The sequence below is a fragment of the Mercenaria mercenaria genome, chromosome 4 (genome assembly GCF_021730395.1).
Source record: "Mercenaria mercenaria strain notata chromosome 4, MADL_Memer_1, whole genome shotgun sequence".
NCBI classification, from domain to species: domain Eukaryota; kingdom Metazoa; phylum Mollusca; class Bivalvia; order Venerida; family Veneridae; genus Mercenaria; species Mercenaria mercenaria.
The window spans coordinates 99,212,271-99,233,084 of NC_069364.1; the positions used below are offsets into that span (position 1 = coordinate 99,212,271).

At 35.2% G+C, this 20,814-nt stretch overlaps 1 long non-coding RNA gene across 2 annotated transcripts in view; it reads left to right on the forward strand.

Annotated features, from left to right (window-relative positions):
• LOC128556549 (uncharacterized) overlaps positions 1–11,173 on the forward strand; it is a 28,460-nt gene extending 17,287 nt beyond the window's left edge. The window contains exon 5 of one of the 2 annotated variants that reach the window (XR_008370780.1): positions 8,117–11,173. This is a non-coding gene — a long non-coding RNA (uncharacterized LOC128556549). Of the gene's footprint in view, positions 1–5,991; positions 6,059–8,116 lie in introns of those variants that run through there. The other variant, XR_008370781.1, reaches the window with a different exon arrangement.
• The last annotated feature ends 9,641 nt before the right edge of the window (positions 11,174–20,814 follow it).

Here is a 20,814-nt window from a genome sequence, read left to right on the forward strand (position 1 = left end):
CCCTTTTAAACTTTTGGTTTCATTAAAAGTCTTTCTTCTGATTTAAAATCTTTAGTTCACTTTGAATTTTTTGTTGCCTTTAAATGTCTTTCTTTTAATTATGAATCTGGGTCCCTTTAAAATCTCTGGTTTCATAAAGTCTTTCTTCTACGTTCGACTCTCAATGGCTCTAACCCCGATCGCTGGAATAGCCCAGTTCGCTCGAACTCATCATCTGGTCCCAATCTTATTTCTTATATATTATATAATGTTCAACTCCAGATGGCTAGAACACCAATAACTGGAATTCTCGAAGTCCCTGTCTGGTCCCTGTCCCCTGTCTGGTCCCTGTCTGGTCCCTTGAGCTTTTGTCTGTCACAAATCTTTTCATGATGTAAACGGATGTTTACTTTAATCTTTTAATCAAATAAAATCTGAGCAAAGAATGTGTGTATATTACTTTAAATAAGGCTAATCGCTTACACATTTCACATTTTCAAAGTTCAAATATGCAAGTCGTACAACTTAGTTAAGGACATGGCAACAGTGAAATAGCTAAGACGGCTACCGTGAAATAAGGAATTAAATTATTTCTGTGTTTCGAAAATTGTTTTAAATGTACGTTTTATGTGTTGTGTTCTGTACATGTGTGTTTGTTTATTCTGAACGTTTCTAGTTTTACAAGGTCAAATGTGCTTTGAAGTTAAATGTGCTTGTCTGTTGATCATTTGTATTTGTTTGATAATTGTATATTGTTATGAAAGATGTTAATACGCATGTATAAAAGTTTTTTAATAAAAACTGATATTATAAATTATGTTGTTTATTTCCTCCATATTAGAATGAATTCTGATAATTTATAGTACATTTCTAGCTTAAATATAGGTCAACTATGTCATACACGTCCATACTGATAGCTCAAACTACCGATCTATTTTAACTCATTTTCATGGACCCTTTGTCATTAAATGTCATTAAAAGACTTTCTTTTAATTAAAAGATTTAAAATCTCTGGCTCTCTTTAAATTATTTGATATCATTTAAAGACTTTCTTCTAATTTAAAATATTTGTCTCATTTTAAATTCTTTTGAGTCATTAAAAACTTTCTTTAATTATGAATCTTAATGCTCCCTTCAAAATATTTGGCTCATTAAAAGTCTTTCTTTGAATTTGAATTAAAAACAACTCTTGATTATGAATCTTTGGGTCATTTTAAAATCATTTGTTTAATTAAATGTTTTGTTTTAATTAAGAATATGTGGTGTCATTAAAGGACTTCCTTTTGATTATATATCTTAAGGCCCTTTTAAAATCTTCTGCTTCATTTAATGTCTTTCCTTTAATTTAAATTCTATGGCTCACTTTCAATTCTTGTGTCATGGAATAACTTTCTTTTGATTAGGTATCTTTGGTTTCATCAACTATTGGTCCCTTATAAAGTCCTTTGTTTCCTTAAATGTCTTTCTTTTAATTCAAAATCTTTGGAACACTTGATTCTTTGGTGTCATTAAAGGACATCTATATCTTTGGCCACTTTAAACTCTTTGGTTTTTCTTTTAAATTAAAACCTTTTACTCACTTTCAATTCTTTTGCGTCATTAAAAAAACTTTCTTCTGATTATATATCTTTGGTTTCATTAACGTTGGGTCCTTTTAAAAGACTATTTCATTAAATGTCTTTTTATTAATTTAGAATCTTTGGTGACAGATTTTCTTTTGAATATATATTTTAAGGCCCCATTCAACTCTTTTGTTTCCTTTAATATCTTTCTTGTAATTTAAAATCTTTGACCCGTTGTCAGTTCTTTTGTGTCATTTAAAACTTTCTTTTGATTATATATCTTTGGTTTCATTAACTTTGGGTCCCTTTAAAATATTTTCTTTCATTAAATGTCTTTCTGTTAATAAAGAATCTTTGGTTTCATTAACTTGGGGCCTTTTTAAAATTTTTGGTTTCATTAAATGTTTTTCTTTTAATTTAAAATATTTGACTGTCATTTATTTTATGTCATTATGAACTTCCTTTTGATTATTTATCTTCAGTTTCATTTACTTTGGGTCTGTTTAGAATATTTTCTTTCAATAATAAGGCCCCTTTAAAGTCTTTGGTTTCATTTATTGTCTTTCTTTTAATTTAAAATATTTGGCTCACTTTCAATTCTTTTGTTTTGGTTTCATTTAATGTCTTTCTGTTAATTTAGAATCTTTGGTGTCATTATCAACTATTTGATTTCATTTAATGTCTTTCTTTTAATTTAAAATCTTTGGCTCACTTTCAATTCTTTGGTGTCATTAAAAAAACTTTCTTTTGGTTATATATCTTTTGTTTCATAACTTTGGGTCCCTTTAAAATATTTTGTTTCATTTAATGTCTTGCTACCTATTATGTGTCGGTGCAACGTTAAATCAAAAAAAAAATTAATGTCTTGCTATTAATTAAGAATCTTTGATGTCATTAAAGGACTTTCTTTTAATTATATATCATAAGGCCCCTTTAAAGTCTTTGGTTTCATTTATTGTCTTTCTTTTAATTTAAAAGCTTTGGCTCACTTTCAATTCTGTTGTGTCATTAAAAATCTTTTGGTTTTGTTAAATGTCTTTCTGTTAAATTAGAATCTTTGATGTCATTAAAGTACTTCCTTTTGATTATATATCTTAAGGCTTCTTTCAACTCTGGTTTCATTTAATGTCTTTCTTCTGATTTAAAATTTTTGGCTCACTTTCAATTCTTTTATGTCATTAAAAACTTTCTTTTGATTACATACCTTTGGTTTCATAAACTTTGGGTCCCTTTAAAACATTTGGTTTCATTGATTGTCTTTCATTTAATTTAAAATCTTGGGCTCACTATCAGTTCTTTAGTGTCATTAAAAAACTTTATTTTGATTATATATATATATGGTTTCATTAACTTTGGGTCCCTTTAAAATATTTTGGTTTCATTAAATGTCTTTCTGTTAATTTTGTATCTTTGGTGTCATTAAAATACTTTCTTTTGATTATATGTCTTAAGGCCCCTTTAAACTCTCTGGTTTCATTTAATGTCTTTCTTTTAATTTAAAATTTTTGGCTCACTTTCAGTTCTTTTGTGTAAATAAAAAACTAGCCCACCGGCTTAGCTCAGTAGGTAGAGCATCGGTCTACGGATCGCGGGGTCATGAGTTCGATCTTTGGGCGGGGCACTTAATCTCCGTGACTATTTGATGAACGACATTGTGTCTGAAATCATTAGTCCTCCACCTCTGATTCTTTTGGGGAAATTGGCAGTTACTTGCGGAGAACAGATTTGTACTGGTACAGAATCCAGGAACACTGGTTAGTTTAACTGCCCGCCGTTACATGACTAAAGTACTGTTAAAAAATGGTGTTAAACCCAAAACAAACAAACAAACAATAAAAAAAAAACTTTCTTTTGATTATATATCTTTTGTTTCATCAACTTTGGGGCCTTAAAAATATTTTGTTCCATTAAATGTTTTCCTATTAATTTAGAATCTTTGGTGTCATTAAAGGACTTTCTTTTGATTATATATCTTAAGGCCCATTTTAACTCTTTGGTTTCATTGAATGTCTTTCTTTTAATTTAAAATCTTTTGCTCACTTTCAATTCTTTTGTGTCATTAAAAATCTTTTGGTTTCATTGAATGTCTTTCTGTTAATTTAGAATCTTTGGTGTCATTAAAGTACTTCCTTTTGATAATATATCTTAAGGCTCCTTTCAACTCTTTTATTTAATGTCTTTCTTTGATTCAATATATTTGGCTCACTTTCAATTTATTAATGTCATTAAAAACTTTCTTTTGATTATATATCTCTGGTTTCATTGTACCCCTCCCCTCCCCCACCCCCGACAACAAACTTGTAAGTGGGGGGTATACTGGTTTCAGGTTGTCTGTCTGTCTGTCCATAGACACAATCTTGTGCGCACCTACGACATACAGTCTGCATATGCAATCTTGTGTGCGCCCAATCTTCCGAACCCTTGCAAACAATTTAATGAAACTTCATACAAGTGATCAGTACCAACCCTAGTTGTGAATGGTGCATGTTACATTCTTTTAGATAAATATTCTGCATAGTTATGGGACTTTGTCTTTATGCCCCCGAAGGGAGGCATATAGTTTTTGAACCGTCTGTCGGTCTGTCCGCAATTTTCGTGTCCGGTCCATATCTTTGTCATCGATGGATGGATTTTCAAATAACTTGGCATGAATGTGTACCACAGTAAGACGATGTGTCACACGCAAGACCCAGGTCCGTAGCTCAAAGGTCAAGGTCACACTTAGACGTTAAAGGTCATTTTTCATGATAGTGCAATTTAATGGAACTTCATACAAGTGATCAGTACCAACCCTAGTTGTGAATGGTGCATGTTACGTTCTTTTAGATAAATATTCTGCATAGTTATGGGACTTTGTTTTTATGCCCCCAAAGGGAGGCATATAGTTTTTGAACCGTCTGTCAGTCTGTCGGTCTGTCCGCAATTTTCGTGTCCGGTCCATATCTTTGTCATCGATGGATGGATTTTCAAATGACTTGGCATGAATGTGTACCACAGTAAGACGACGTGTCGCGCACAAGACCCAGGTCCATAGCTCAAAGGTCCTAAACTCTAACATCGGCCATAACTATTCATTCAAAGTGCCATCGGGGGCATGTGTCATCCTATGGAGACAGCTCTTAAACTTTGTTACTATACTGTATACATACAGTCTGTATACATGCACACAAGATTGCATAATCATGTGGACTGTGTCAAATTGCAATGTACTGTGTCAGTGCATGCGGGGGGTACATGCATCACCTTTAGTGATAGCTCTAGTTAACTTTGGGTCCCTTTAAAATATTTTGTTTCATTTAATGTCTTGCTATTAATTAAGAATCTTTGTTGTCATTTAAGGACTTTCTTTTAATTATATACTTAAGGCCCCTTTCAACTCTTTTGTTTCATTTAATGTCTTTCTGTTAATTTCGAATCTTTGGTGTCATTAAAGTACTTCCTTTTGATTATATATCTTAAGGCCCCTTTCAACTCTTTGGTTTCATTAAATGTCTTTCTTTTAATTTAAAATCTTTTGCTCACTTTCAATTCTTTTGCGTCATTAAAAATCTTCTGGTTTCACTAAATGTCTTTTTGTTAATTTAGAATCTTTGGTGTCATTAAAGTACTTCCTTTTGATATATCTTAAGGCCCCTTTCAACTCTTTGGTTTCATTTAATGTCTTTCTTTTAATTTAAAATCTTTGGCTCACTCTCAATTCTTTTGTGTCATTAAAAATGTTTTGGTTTCATTAATTGTCCTTCTGTTAATTTAGAATCTTTGGTGTCATTAAAGTACTTCCTTTTGATTATATATCTTAAGGCTCCTTTCAACTCTTTGGTTTTATTTAATGTCTCTCTTTGATTTAAAATGTTTGGCTCACTTTCAATTCTTTTGTGTCATTAAAAACTTTCTTTTGATTATTTATCTCTGCTTTCATTGTACCCCCCCCCCCCCCTGTGAACGAAGACCATATTGGCCTTTTTTTAGAGGAGCATATAGTTGCTGCTTAAAAATTTGCTCGTCAGTCTGTCCCAATATTCTTGTCTGGGCTATTTCTTAGAAACAGGCAGCTGGAATATAGCAGAACTTCACAGAAAGCTTCACTACTAAAAAGTGACATGCTTATTGTCAGTTAGGCCTAAAAAAAAAATTATTTGTCTTTTTTGGAATTTTTTTTTATTAAGGGAGACTTTTCGGAAATCATTTTTGTGTCAAAAAATGAATACAAATAAGGGAGTTATGCCTTTACAGCATCAGTAAGTTGATTTTTAACATCACTGACCATGTTTAAAGCATAGAAAGTGCAGTTTTGCAACTTTTTGTCAAAAAGTTGAAAAAATTATTCTTCAAGGCCATAAAAACATTTAGGGTCGGGCCAAAAATTAAGGGTAGGTCGGGATACCGGAAAAAAACAATTTTTTTTATGTCTTATGGCCCTTCAGTGATAATTTTTAGCTCTACTTTTCAGAGAATAGGGATGAGTTTCCATTTATAACTGAAGAACACTAGTGTTTGCACAAGACCTGTCTGTCTGTCTGTTGACCATGGGTTTCCTATTGACAACTGGGGAATGCTTTGGCCCAAACTTCTGTGGATGGTTTCATGTGGTCAGCAGATAACCTGTTGTTTTTGGAGTCAGTTGGTCAAAGGACAAAGGTCATAGTGATCAGGGAAGGCCGTCTTAGAGGCATTCATGTTTCACAAACACACCTTTTACATTAGACATAAAGTGTACATAGAGATTTTTATGCCTCCGGCATCTACTGATGCAAGAGGCATATAGTGATTGTCCTGTCTGTCCGTCCGTTTGTTTGTTCGTTCTTCCGTCCATACGAGGTTAACCAAATGGGACCGTTTCGTCTGGCATCAATACCCCATACTAGAATGACTTGTTACTAATGCAGATGTAACCTGTGACCATTCCTCATCTTCAGACATCACCTGACCTCAGTTTGACCTTAACCTTGACCTCATTTTGGACTAAGGTTGCTTTATATGGCCATCTCTTGGTTAACCAAATGGGACCGTTTTGTCTAGCATCAATACCCCTTACTAGAATGACTTGTTACTAATGCAGATGTAACCTGTGACCATTCCTTATCTTCAGACATCACCTGACCTCCGTTTGACCTTGACCTTGACCTCATTTTGGACTTTGGTTGCTTTATATGGGCCATCTCTTGGTTAACCAAATGGGACCGTTTCATCTAGCATCAATACTCTTTACTAGAATGACTTGATACTTAAATGCAGATGTAACCGGTGATCATTCCTCATCTTCAGACATCACCTGACCTCAGTTTGACCTTGAACTTGACCTCGTTTTGGACTTAGGTTGCTTTGTATCGACAAGGATGCCACCGGGGCATCAAGCATTTATTGAATGCAGCTTCTTGTTTATTCCAAAACTGCCAGCAGATTTCAAGGAAATTTCATTAAAAGCCTTACAACCAAGAGGCATTCATGTTTCACAAACACATTTAACATTAGACATAAAGTACAGAGATTTTTTTACATCAAAACTGCTGGCAGGGTTCAAAGAAATTTCATTAAAAGCCTCACAACCAAGAGGCATTCATGTTTCACAAACACACCTTTAACATTAGACATAAAGTGTACTTAGAAATTTTTAACTTCAAAACTGCTGGCAGGGTTCAAGGAAGTTTCATTAAAAGCCTCACAACCAAGAGGCATTCATGTTTCACAAACACACCTTTAACATTAGACATAAAGTGTACTTTGAGATTTTTTTACTTAAAAACTGCTGGCAGGGTTCAAGGAAATTTCATTACAAGCCTCACAACCAAGAGATGTGCATATTATCAGATTGTTTTAGCTTGATCAGTTTAGACAGAGTTATAACCATTTGATTTTGCTACATATCGTATACCGTAGCACCATATTTGTTTTTCCTTGTCTAGAGAGTACCAGATAACTATAAGGGTACTTAAGGGTGAAATTTGCAGTCATTGAAAAACATATTACATAAAGTACAGAGTTAATATTTTCACAAGCTCTTGCAGAATTAAATCCCTATTGGTATAATTATACATTTCTAAAAAACCTATGCCACATTTATGCACAGAGAACACCATTTGTGAGCATCCATCTATTCCATAGATCTTGTTGTGTGCTGTAAGGGGTTGGCACATGTGCAGGACATCAACCAGCATGAAACATATATGAGCCACGCCATGAGAAAGCCGCTTTCAAAGCCTATTGCAATTAGAGAAACCATTAGCGAACAGCATGGATCCTGACTAGACTGCGGGGATGAGCAGGTTGGTCTGGATCCATGCTGGTCGCAAATGCACTATGTTGGTTTTCTCATGATACGGCTCATAATGTAGATGAATTGAAAAAATGCAGAGTATCAAATTTCAAGCTATAAAGTGTATAAGATTGAAACACCCACTTACACAGTAGTAAGATTTTGGGATTAATATTCATGAGATTGCAAGGTTACTCTCAGGCAGTAAAAAATATTCTCTGTGACAGTTTATCAAAGACTCAGTGTCTTAATTTGCACTCTACAAATTGTTACTGGTTCAAAAGAATGAAATTCCATTTTGTTTAAACACTCGTGTTTTCAGATGGAGATGGAGATGTTAACCTGCTGATTCCCTCTCAGGATATGGAGTTACTATCTCAGCATAAAGTTCACATGATCTCTAGTCCATCTACTGCTAATTCCGGCCAGCCGTTACATGAAAATGTCCAGCTACTAGTTCTTGTGACTAATTTGACAAATAAATCAGAGGTGTAATCAAAGTTTACTGAATATGGATAGACAGGTATTCTGTCATAGTGTTCGGAAATGGTGCTGCAGTACAAACCAAAACCGTGCCACAGTCTGTTTTCAGCAAAATGGACAAATTCTGTTGTTGTGCAACTTGTGGAAAGCTATTTTGGGAACTTTGATACATTTTGAACATGTTTGTGAACTGTTCTCATTCTTACATGTTCTAGGAATGCAGTCCAATGGTCCAACAGTTTATGAGAAGTTGAATGAGAATTTCACTGATAAATGAAAGACAATTTATAGGGATAGAACTTGAATACTTAAATGTAACATTTTACGTTGCAAGAGTTTGTGTGATTATTCTTTGTATATAATACAATACCATTTATGTTATACATCATTTTAAAGACTATTAAGGGTGGTATTAGAACATTTTCAAATTTTCAAAATAATTCACTAGTTTGATTTTGAATTTATTGTCAAAAAATTATTTTGATCAGAATGTTTTCCATTCATTTTGTACATCAGAAAGTCTTAAAATTTCAAGTTTTTATTTATTTGTTGACAGGCTATTGTAAATTTTTCACAATTTCTTTGCTAACTTTAAAGCAACATTTCCTTTTAAAAATTCTGTGTAATTTCAGGGAAAAACGCAGTTTCTACTTTTCATTTGTTTGAATTTGGAGAAAAATACAAAAGTTAATTTTCAGTTAAATTTACTTTTTCAAAGGTATCTTAAAATTCCGAAGATTCATACCACCTTCTGTAGAAAGATGTAAAGCTTTTACCAGGATATTGATAAATGAAGCTGAAATTACAGAAATACCTTATGGCTTTAATGGATCAAGTACTACCAGAAATTAAATTTTATTATTTTTATGCCCCCGAAGGGAGGCATATTAGTTTTCAACTGTCCGTCCGTTCGTTCGTCACGTTAACTTTTTGCATGAAGGCCAACGTTAACTTTTGCATGAAGGCACTTTACTCACTAACGACTCCATCCAGGACCTTCAAACTTCACATGCTAATAGTACTTACTGAATTCACGACCCCTACTGACTTTAGGGTCACCACGTCAAAGGATAAGGTCACAGTGGCCAATGTAAACTTTTTGCATTAAGGCACTTTACCCGCGAACCACTACACCCAGGACCTTCAAACTTCACATGCTGATAGTACTTACTGAATTCACGACCCCTACTGACTTTGGGGTCCCCGTGTCAAAGGTCAAGGTCACAGGGGCCAATGTTAACTTTTTGCATGAAGGCACTTTACCCACGAACCACTGCACCCAGAACCTTTAAACTTCACATGCTGATAATACTTAATTATTGAGTACACAACCCCTACTGACTTTGGGGTCACCAGGTCAAAGGTCAAGGTCACCAGGTCAAAGGTCAAGGCTCTGTGGGGGCATTTGTCAGCATTAGTGACAGCTCTTGTTGTAAAATAAAATAGAAACTTGATTTTATTTTATTTTTATTTTCATGTTTTTCTCTACACTATTTCTAGTTGAGACTTTGTTTCCCTCCAGATGTACACTTCTTTCAAGTTGAAAGAGCTCTTAAACATGTCACCAAAGTTGGTGTATAACAAACTTGTATTGATTGTAGTTTGAGCTGCAGTCTGCCCACTTAGCTCAATAGAAACAGCTTAGATCTATGGATCACAGGGCTGTGAGTTGGATCCCAGGACAAGGAGTACATTCTCCGTGACGATTTGATAAAAGACGTTTTGTTGGAAAACATTTGTCCTCCACCACTGATTCATGTGGGGAAGTTGGCAGTTACTGTGGAGAACAGGTTTGTTTGAGCACTGGTTAGGTTAACAGCTGCCATTACATAACTGAAATACTGATAATCACGAAACTTGATAGGGAGGTTGATCATTACCAGCAGATAACCCCTATTGATTTTGAGATCACTTGGTCAAAAGTCAAGGTCACAGTGATCCGGGACAGTTAAACCCTTTCCGGACAATAACTTGAGAACGCTTGGGCCTAGAATCACAAAACTTGATAGGGAGGTTGATCATGACCAGCAGACGACCCCTATTGATTTTGAGATCAGTAAGTCAAAGGTCAAGGTCACTGATCCGGAACAGCTAAACCGTTTCCGGCTAAAAACAGATTACTGCATGCATCAAGAGGGGGCATTTTGTGTTCTACGAGCTCTTGTAAAATTTTAGGTACCATCTCAATAAAGCATTATATGTTTTGAAATAATTGGAAGTTACCTTAAATTTGGTATGTAGCTGTTGGCATTTAGTATGAAATATTTGGCATTTAGCAATGGGCCTTAGGAAGAATGGATGGTCCTCCACCGCTGATTTATGTGGAGAAGTTGGCAGTTACTTGCGGAGAACAGGTTTGTACTGGTACAGAATCCAGGAACACTGGTTAGGTTAACTGCCTGCTGTTACATAACTGAATTACTGTTGAAAAACTGCATTAAACCCAAAACAAACAAAGATCAAACTGTGCATAAAAATGTTCTCTAGTCATTTTACTGAACCTTGTAATCTATGGGCATAAAAATACTCTCTGGTGATTTCCCATGATCATCTACATCCATTGTCATTCTTCATTTACCTCTGCTTCTTGCAAGGAAGTTGTCAGTTACTTATGGAGAACAAGATTGCTGAATACAAAAGCTAGTTGTTAAAACAGAACTGAAACAGGGTAAGGCATGTCATATGAAAGAACCATGTGTCTGTATAAGGTTACACTAGGGATCTGTCATGTGATGCATTGTATATATATATTGTATGTGGGGGATGGGAGGCACTAATTTCCAGAGGAAGATTTCCCAGTAAGGGAATATATCGTGTTACGTATGTAAGTAACGAGCTCTGAAAAGCTCTTGCTCAGAGGATGAGGACTTAATGCACAATAAACTTAATAAAATGATTTTCTTTCTTCTTTGTGAGAGTTAATGTGTGTGTCAGGGAGGTGAAGTAATGTTGATTGTTGCACTCTGCAAATATTGTCACCATCTGCCTTCCTGTGATACGCAGGCTCCATAACCTCAGATCCCCTTTCTAAATTCCAGTTCTGCCCATTGTTTTCTCGTTTGGGGCAAACCCTTTACTTTATCTGGGGGACCAAACGCCGCTCTTCATGGAATTACACGCCTCAACACGTGTATCATTGAAGGTTCCATGTTCACCGCCGTTTGAATACATCTGTGGATGTCTCTAAATTGATTTTTGTACTTTTAGCATGTGTAAATGTTGTTCTGCTCAACCCGGGGCTAGAGGGCATGGACGGTAGCATGCATTTCCGCTACCGTCCATGAATAGGCTCGGTCAAACCAAGCCTGCAACATTTTCGTTTTTGTCATGTTAGGCGACCTGTGAAGCTTCCACTTTTCTCTATTTTATTTCAAGTTTTTAGTCAATTGGTTCTGGAGCTGTTCTCTAGACACAAAATACAGAGGAAAGATTTTATATATGAACTCAATCTGGACCATGACCTTTGACCTACTAACAAAGGTCATGGGTTTGAATGTTAAGGCACAAAATATGAAAGACCATAGGGGATAAGAAGAGGAGTAATGTGGATTGAAGCACTCCTCAAATCACTGCATCGCCACCCTAGCTCCTATATTCCAAGTTTAAAGTCATGATTAGTTTAAAGCTTTGCCCTGGACATGAAGTACAAGGGACAACTTGACTTTTGAACTAAACATGACTAACCAAGTTCATTTGCTGGAATACTAAGGCACAAGAATTAAGTTTGTATTTTTAACTCGAATATATGAAGTATATGTAGAGCTATCCTACTCGTCTCGGCATCTGTCGGCGTCTTTCAGCATCCCCACCTTTGACTTATCTCTGTACTTACTTGGTGGATTTGCTTTACACTTAAAGTAGTTATTCCTCATCATCACCCGCATCATCTGGCATAAGGGCCATAACTGTCACACCAATATTTCTTAAATTATCCCTACTTTTTACTTAGAATTTCAGGTTAAAGCTTTGGTGCACTTTCACTATCTCAGTTATTACTATGGATTTGAATCAAATTTAAAATACATTTGTAGTTTTTCCACATCATCACCCACATCATATGACTCAAGCTCCATAACTCTGGCACCAATTTTTCATGAATTATACCCCCCTCATGAATTATGACCTCTTTTTACTTGAAATTTTAGGTTAAAGTTTTGGTGCACTTTCCCTCTATCTCTGTTATTACTAAATGGATTTGATTCAAACTTAAAACAGTTGTTTGACATCATCACTTAGATAATACGACACAGGGGTCATAACTCTGGCACCAATATTTTATAAATTACGCCCCCTTTTTACATAAAATTTCGGGTTAAAGTTTTGATGCACTTTCACTCTTCTGTTAAACAAACTTAAGATAATTGTAGCACATCATCACCAACATCATATGACACAAGGGCCATAACTCGAGATCTGGCACCAATATTTCATGAAATATCCCCCTTTTTACTAAGAATTTCAGGTTAATGTTGGTGCACCTTCCTGTTATCTGTGTTATCACTTAATAAATTTGATTTAAACTTAAAATATATAGTTCTTCCACATTGTCGTCCTCATCATATCACACAAGGTCCATAATTCTGGCACAAATATTTAGTGACATATGTCCCTTTTTTAGCTTACCTGTCACGAAGTGACAAGGAGAGCTATTGTGACCGCTTGATGTCCGTCGTCCGTCGTCAGTCGTGCATCGTCACTTGTGCGTCGTGCATCGTCCGTCAACAATTTCTAAAAAAATCTTCTTCTTGAAAACCACTGGGCAGAATTACACCAAACTTCACAGGAATGATCCTTGGGTGGCCCCCTTTCAAAATTATTCAAAGAATTGAATTCCATGCAGAACTCTGGTTGCCATGGCAACCGAAAGGAAAAACTTAAAAAATATTCTTGTCCAAAACCACAGGGCCAAGGACTTTGATATCTGGTGTGTAGCATCATCTAGTGGTCTTCTACCAAATTTTTTCAAATTATCCTCCTCAGGTCAAATATGGCCCCGCCCTGGGGGTCACATGGTTTATAAAGACTTATATAGGGAAAACTTTGAAAATCTTCTTGTACAAAACCACATGGCCTAGGACTTTGATATTTTGTATGTAGCATCATCTAGTGGTCCTCTTTCAAGATTGTTCAAATTATCCCCCTAGGGTCAAATATGGCCCCGCCCCGGGGGTCCCAAGTTTTACATAGACTTATATAGGAAAGAAAGTTTAAAAATCTTCTTGTCTGAAACCACAACACTTAGACCTTTGATATTTGGTTTGTAGCATTGTCTTATGGTCCTCAACCAAAATTGTTCAAATTGTACCCCTTGGGGGAAAAGAGGCCCTGCCCTGGGGGTCCCAAGTTTTATATAGACTTATATAGGAAAAAGCTTTCTTGTCTGAAACCATACGACCTAGGCTTTTGATATTTGGTTTGATGCATTGTCTAGTAGTCCTCTACCAAAATTGTTCAAATTATGCCCCTGGGATTAAAAGAGGCCCCGCCCTGGGGTCACTTAGTTATTATGTGAGTTATATAGGAAAAATACTTTAAAAAGTCATCTGATCCTATCCAAGACTGTTTAATTATAATTATCTGATGACCCTAGGTAATATGATGTCACTTGACTGTGACCTTGACCTACTGACCTACTTTCTTGTTTTTTAAGATACAGCCTTGAAATTTTGATGACATACACAGTTTTGCACACAAATCGTAAAACTGAATTTCATTGACCATGAATGTGACCTACTGACTTTCTTAATATTTTATCATCAGTTTGACATTTGAAACATGTAGCTCATATTACTCAGGTGAGCGATCCAGGGTCATCATGACCCTCTTGTTTACTTAGAATTTCAGTTTAATTTTGATGCTTTTTCACTATATTTCTGTTGTAACTAAATGGATTTATTCAAACTTAAAATGGTTGTTCCACATGGTCATCAACATCATATGACACAATGTTAATGATGCTGGCGCCAAAACGCTATGAGTTATGCCCCCCTTTTGCTACACTTATTTGATTAAAACTTCAAATAGGTGCTTCACATTATTAGCCGCATGAAATTACACAATGTCCTGGTGCATTACTTTTGCAGACATTTCTATGAATTATGTCCCTTTTATACTTATCTAATGTTTTGATACACTTCTCTATCCCTGTTAGACACAGACTGTTAACATTTGACACAGGCTTAAGTTTTTGTCCAATATCTTCATCCATATTTGGAGTAATTAAACACTTCAATGACAGCTCCAGCTTCCCGGTGACATGTGCCCAGTTTCACTATACAGCATCGAAATAGTCGAGCACACTGTCTCCTGTGACAGCTCTTGTTTTTGATGAGGGTTGGGGTAATGTAGTTAACTAGGCTCTTCAAATCATCTCATCATGACCCATCTTTATTCCAAGGTTAAAGTCAACACCTTCAATAGTTTTTGTGCTCTGGACACAATATACAAAGGACAGATGCAATACCTTGAATAGTTACTAAATTACACTTGGACACAATATACAAAGGACAGATGCAATACCTTGAATAGTTACTAATTTACACTCTGGACACAATATACAAAGGACAGATGCAACACCTTGAATAGTTACTAATTTACACTCTGGACACAATATTCAAAGGACAGATGCAACACCTTGAATAGTTACTAATTTACACTCTGGACACAATATACAAAGGACAGATGCAACACCTTGAATAGTTACTAATTTACACTCTGGACACAATATACAAAGGACAGATGCAATACCTTGAATAGTTACTAATTTACACTCTGGACACAATATACAAAGGACAGATGCAATACCTTGAATAGTTACTAATTTACACTGGACACAATATACAAAGGACAGATGCAATACCTTGAATAGTTACTAATTTACGCTCTGGACACAATATACAAAGGACAGATGCAATACCTTGAATAGTTACTAATTTACACTCTGGACACAATATTCAAAGGACAGATGCAACACCTTGAATAGTTACTAATTTACACTGGACACAATATACAAAGGACAGATGCAATACCTTGAATAGTTACTAATTTATGCTCTGGACACAATATACAAAGGACAAATGCAATACCTTGAATAGTTATTAATTTATGCTCTGTACACAATATACAAAGGACAGATGCAACACCTTGAATAGTTACTAATTTATGCTCTGGACACAATATATGACACACAGCTGACCTTGCTGTGACATTGACAGTTATTGTTAGGGCAAATTTGACATTTGAGCTCCATTTGTGACCTTGTCCTTTGACCTACCAACCTGGTTCAGGTGCTCTGGGCACAAAAAGTACTGGACAGACAGATGGACAGATGCATGCACCATCAATACATTAGTTTTTTAAAACAAGCCTATAAAAATGAACAAAGTGATTATTTTAGCCTTTATTGCATAAACCCTTTTCCCTTCTTATCCCATGTATCCTACCCCTTTTAGCATAATCCCACTTTTTTATAAATGTCATATGAACTGATGGATATTTGAAACAACCTTGTGTTAAATATTTCCACATACAGTTTCAGTTTGTGGGTAGCCTTCTTTGTGATTTGTTGTTTTCGGAGTGTTTGCTGTGCACAGTACCGTTCTAGGGAATCTACTCGTATCCTTCTTTCTTTTTTTTATACTATGCCCCAATGATAACTTGATATTTACAAACATGACTATGAATAGATTAAAATGGAACATAAGGAATTCAACATTTTTAGCTCACCTGTCACTTAGTGACAAGTGAGCTTTTGTGACCGCCCTTCGTCCGTCCGTCTGTTCACAATTTCTTGTGAACACGATAGAGACAGTTTGCAATCAATTTTAATCAAACTTGCACACAACTTGTATTGGCATAATATCTTGGTTCCTTTTGAAAACTGGCCAGATCTCATCATGGGTTCCAGAGTTATGGCCCTTTAAAGGGCCAAATTTTGCTATTTCGGATTTTACAGCCATATAGAGACTTCATTTATGGTTTGATTTGATACAAACTTGCAAAATAACTCTAACCCTAACCCTAACCTTTCAGTTCCAATCATGTTCTAGAGTTATGGCCCCTGAATGAACACTGAAAGAGCCGAAATTATGTTATTTTTTACCTTGTGAACATGATAAATGCTGCATTTTGCATTCAACTTTAGAAAATCATGCACACAACTTAAATCACAATAAGATATCGGTTCCTGTTGCTTGAAGGTCAAGGTCATGCATTGAGATCAAGGTCAGCACTTATCCATAAAATGGTTATATCTCTGCAACTATTGATGGTACTGGTTTTGAAATTTAATGTATGTCATCAGGTTGACCTAGACACTATGCACTTAATTTATATCTGATCACCTCCCCTGATTTTAATAGAAATGGATTTATATCAGTAAGTGCTTATAGGACTCATTTGAAATTTCATTATTGCCATTAGTTGGATAGAAACAATCAAGATAGATAACTATGGACTGATTTTATGTCGAATTACCTCCCTTTATTTCAAATTAAAATGGGTATATCTCTGTAACTAATGAAGATACTGATCTGAAATTTCATTTATGCCATCAGATGGACTTGGGCAATCAGTGTAGATACATATTGACTGGATTTATAACAAATTACCTCCCTTTATTTCTTATGTAAGTAAATATAATAATGAGATTGGTTTGAAACGTTATTTATGTCTTCCATGGTTAGAAATAGTCACGCTAGATAACTTTTGATTGAATGATTATTGATATGATTACTTTTCTAATATATCTATAAGGCTTGTACTCTGTATCTTCCACATGCACATACCAATACATGATTACCTCCCCTGATTTTAATAAAAAAAAAAATTCAATTTATGTCAGTAAGTCTTTATAGGACTCATTTGAAATTTCATCAAATTGTTATTAGTTGGAGTGAGACAATCAGGGTAGATAACTATGGACTGATTTTATGTCAAATTACCTCCCTTTGTTTCAAATTAAAATGGGTGTATCTCAGTAACCAATGAAGATACTGATTTGAAATTTCATTTATGCCATCAGATGGACTCGGACAGTCAGGGTAGATAACTTTTGACTGAATTTATGACAAAATTACCTCCCTTTATTTTGAATATGCCTCAGCAGCATCTAATTAGACTGGTTTTAAAAGTTAGTTATGTCTTCCAGGATAAGGAATAATCATGCTAGTACAAAAATGCAGCATTTGAGCCTAGGACCCTCAAACTTGGTATGGAGATTGGCCCTGACTAGTGACCCTTAGGTCAAAAGGGACTCTTACAAGAAAATATTTATCTTGATGATATTTAATGTGTATGCCTATGTGATCTATGTCAAAACTTGATCTTATCACTAAGAGCAATGGTACTCATGTGAGCGATATAGGGCCATCATGGCCCTCATGTTCTATCATGTTAAAATCTAAATATTTCTAGTATGTTGTTAAGTACTAATTACAAATTAACGCAGAGGTAACACATACTACTGTCCGTGTTAAACAGATCTTTTGCCGTGTGGATTCAAAACTCGGCTTCGACAGTTATTTTTATTCACAAAATATTTAAGATTCCTTCATGTGCTCTGTGACAACACGACAAACAAATATCTAAAGCCGATATGCCAGATTAGAAAGGTTTAGCATTATACCAAAGAAGATATTAATTAAATGCATGCACTTAAGCAAATAATGAACATAATATTATGTTATATAAAGACATATATGCAAATATAAACCGTAAAGAAACGAAAATATGGGAACAAAAATGAAAACAAATATCCTAACAAAAAAAATCCTTATAAGGATTCCAACTCAAAAAAAAAAAAAAGGATTTGCTGATACCCAATAATTATTGTTATATGCATTTTACCCAACTCAGCTAGTTTGGCGGAAGCATGTTATCATTGGGGATTAGTACTGATAGCATGGAAGAGTACTATATCGTTTCTACTTTAGGTAGCAGTTGGTAGTTTCCAGCCTTAGATGTGAATTTGGCCAAACTTTGAAATAATGTAAAGTCCCAAAATTGAAGGCCCTGTTCTCCTTCAAAATGATATTCAATGCGGATTATGTGTTTTGGTGCTCTGGAAATGACATTTTTAAAACTTCTGAAGTCCTGAAGTCTGTCAACTGTTGATTGCTACCTCAATGTGCAAATGTCAAAACAACAAAGACCTAATTCAGTAAGGAGTAAGTAATTGGTTGACAGATAGTTTTGTTGGGTAGAATTTGTGTGCAAGCCCTGTTAGACCCCTGCTTTTTCCCTAACGTTTTTCCTCCATGATAAATAGTGGTAATATTTTGGAAAATTTGTCCATATGTTTCACATATAAATGGCAAATATTGTTAATGGATCTTACAAAAACATATAAGTACATGTTCACTGTATGCGTTCTCAGTGTTTATATATAGTTGATTTCTGCTGAAGCTTCATTGTATGCGTTCTCTGTGTTTATATATAGTTGATTTCTGCTGAAGCTAACAAAGACAGTCTATGACCGGCTTGCCAAAAGTCCAAATTGGCACCTGCTACTTAACCGTTTCTGGCGATAAGGGACAGTAAATTTGAGAATTTAACAAATTTGCGTTGATACCAGTGCGAAAAAAAAAACCCACATAAAAAGTCCAATTTTGAGAAATGCCAGAGAAGTGTATAGGTCAGAGACCACCAATTCAAAAAAGCACAGGGCACTTACCGGGAATGAGGTAAGTGTATACCTGGAAATAAGGTAACGTCTGTGCGTTCTGATTGGTCAGTCATGTAAACAAACCCAAGAAGTGACTTTTTTTAGCTCAAGGTGAGCTTTTGTGATCGCCCTGTGTCTGTCGTCGTCGTCCGTCATCAACAATTTGACTGTTAACACTCTAGAGGTCACAATAATGAATCTTGCTTAGAATGTTCGATATTTGGTCATCTGGGGTCAAAAACTAGGTCACCAGGTCAAATCAAAGGAAAGGTTTGTTAACACTCTAGAGACAACATTTATAACCATATCTTTATGAAACTTGGTCAGAATGTTAATCTTAATGATCTTCAGATCAAGTTCAAATCTGGGTCAGGTGGGTTCAAAAACTAGGTGACCAGGTCAAATCAAAGGAAAAGCTTGTACACTCCAAAGGCTACATTTATGACTGTATCTTCATGAAACTTAATCAGAATATCTTTAGGTCAAGTTCAGATCTGGGTCATGTGGTGTCAAAAACTAGGTCACCAGGTCAAATGAAAGGAAAAGCTAGTTAACACTCTAAGAGGTCACATTTTTGACCATATCTTAATGAAACTTGTCAGAATGTTAACCTTGATGATCTTTAGGTCAGGTTCGAATCTGGGTCATTTGGAATGTGACCTACTAACCTACTTTCTTGTTTTTTAAGATACAGCCTTGAAATTTGGATGACATGTACAGTTTTGCACACCGATCTTAAAACTGACTTTCAGTGACCATGAATGTAACCTACTGACCAACTTTCTTGTTGTTTTTTTTTTAAGATACAGCCTTGAAATTTGGACGACATGTACAGTTTAGCATACTAATCTCAAAACTGACTTTCAGTGTGACCTAATGACCTACTTTCTTGTTTTTTAAGATACACCTTTGAAATTTGGGTGACATGTACAGTTTTGCAGACTGATCTTAAAACTGAATTTCAGTGACCATGAATTCGACCTACTGACCTACTTTCTTGTTTTTTAAGATACAGTCTGGAAATTTGGATGACATGTACAGTTTTGCATATCAATCTTAAAACTCACTTTCAGTAACCATAAATATGACCTACTGACCTACTTTCTTAGCATCAGTTTGACATTTTAAACATGTAGCTCATTACTCAGGTGAGCGATCCAGGGTCATCATAACCCTCTTGATTAAAAACTGAGATTTTTACTGCCTTTGCAGTATTTTATCATACATTTTGACAAAATCTGCTTCATTTTATGCGTGTTGAAAAAGTTTTATCAAACAAATTTCACTCGCCATGCCAACGATGTTTAACAGCTAGGGGGTCATCTCATTCGCATGAAAATTACTTTAATAAAGTATCACTATTAATATGTTTTTCGTCTGATATTTTGGAAGAACGTACTAAGACAGTTCTTGAAAAACATGTAATTAGATAATACATGTTTCGATTTATTGGAAGGCCTTACACACCATAATGTTACAATGTAAATGTATGGGAAAACAATTGACAGTCTCAGATCTAGAGCGGATGTATAACAAATATTTAACATTTCATCATGTGACATTTTCAGCCTGCCGATTCCGTTGATCTATGATAAATTACAACTTAAAAACTCTGGTTTCAAGGCACAAAATTTTGAGACAAAAATGGCCCAAAATGCACACCTCGCGTACCTGTACTGTATTAGTAATACATGCTAAAACCTTCCAGATCATCCGTGACTGACACAGATTTGAAGGCTAACTCCCACCCTACTGATTTTTCTGCAGAATCTCCTGGAAATCCGTTAATTACTGACGGGGACTATAAAAACATGGCATTTTTTTGCCACTGGCTATTATACAACTCCTTAGATAATTATTTAAATCCTTGTAAT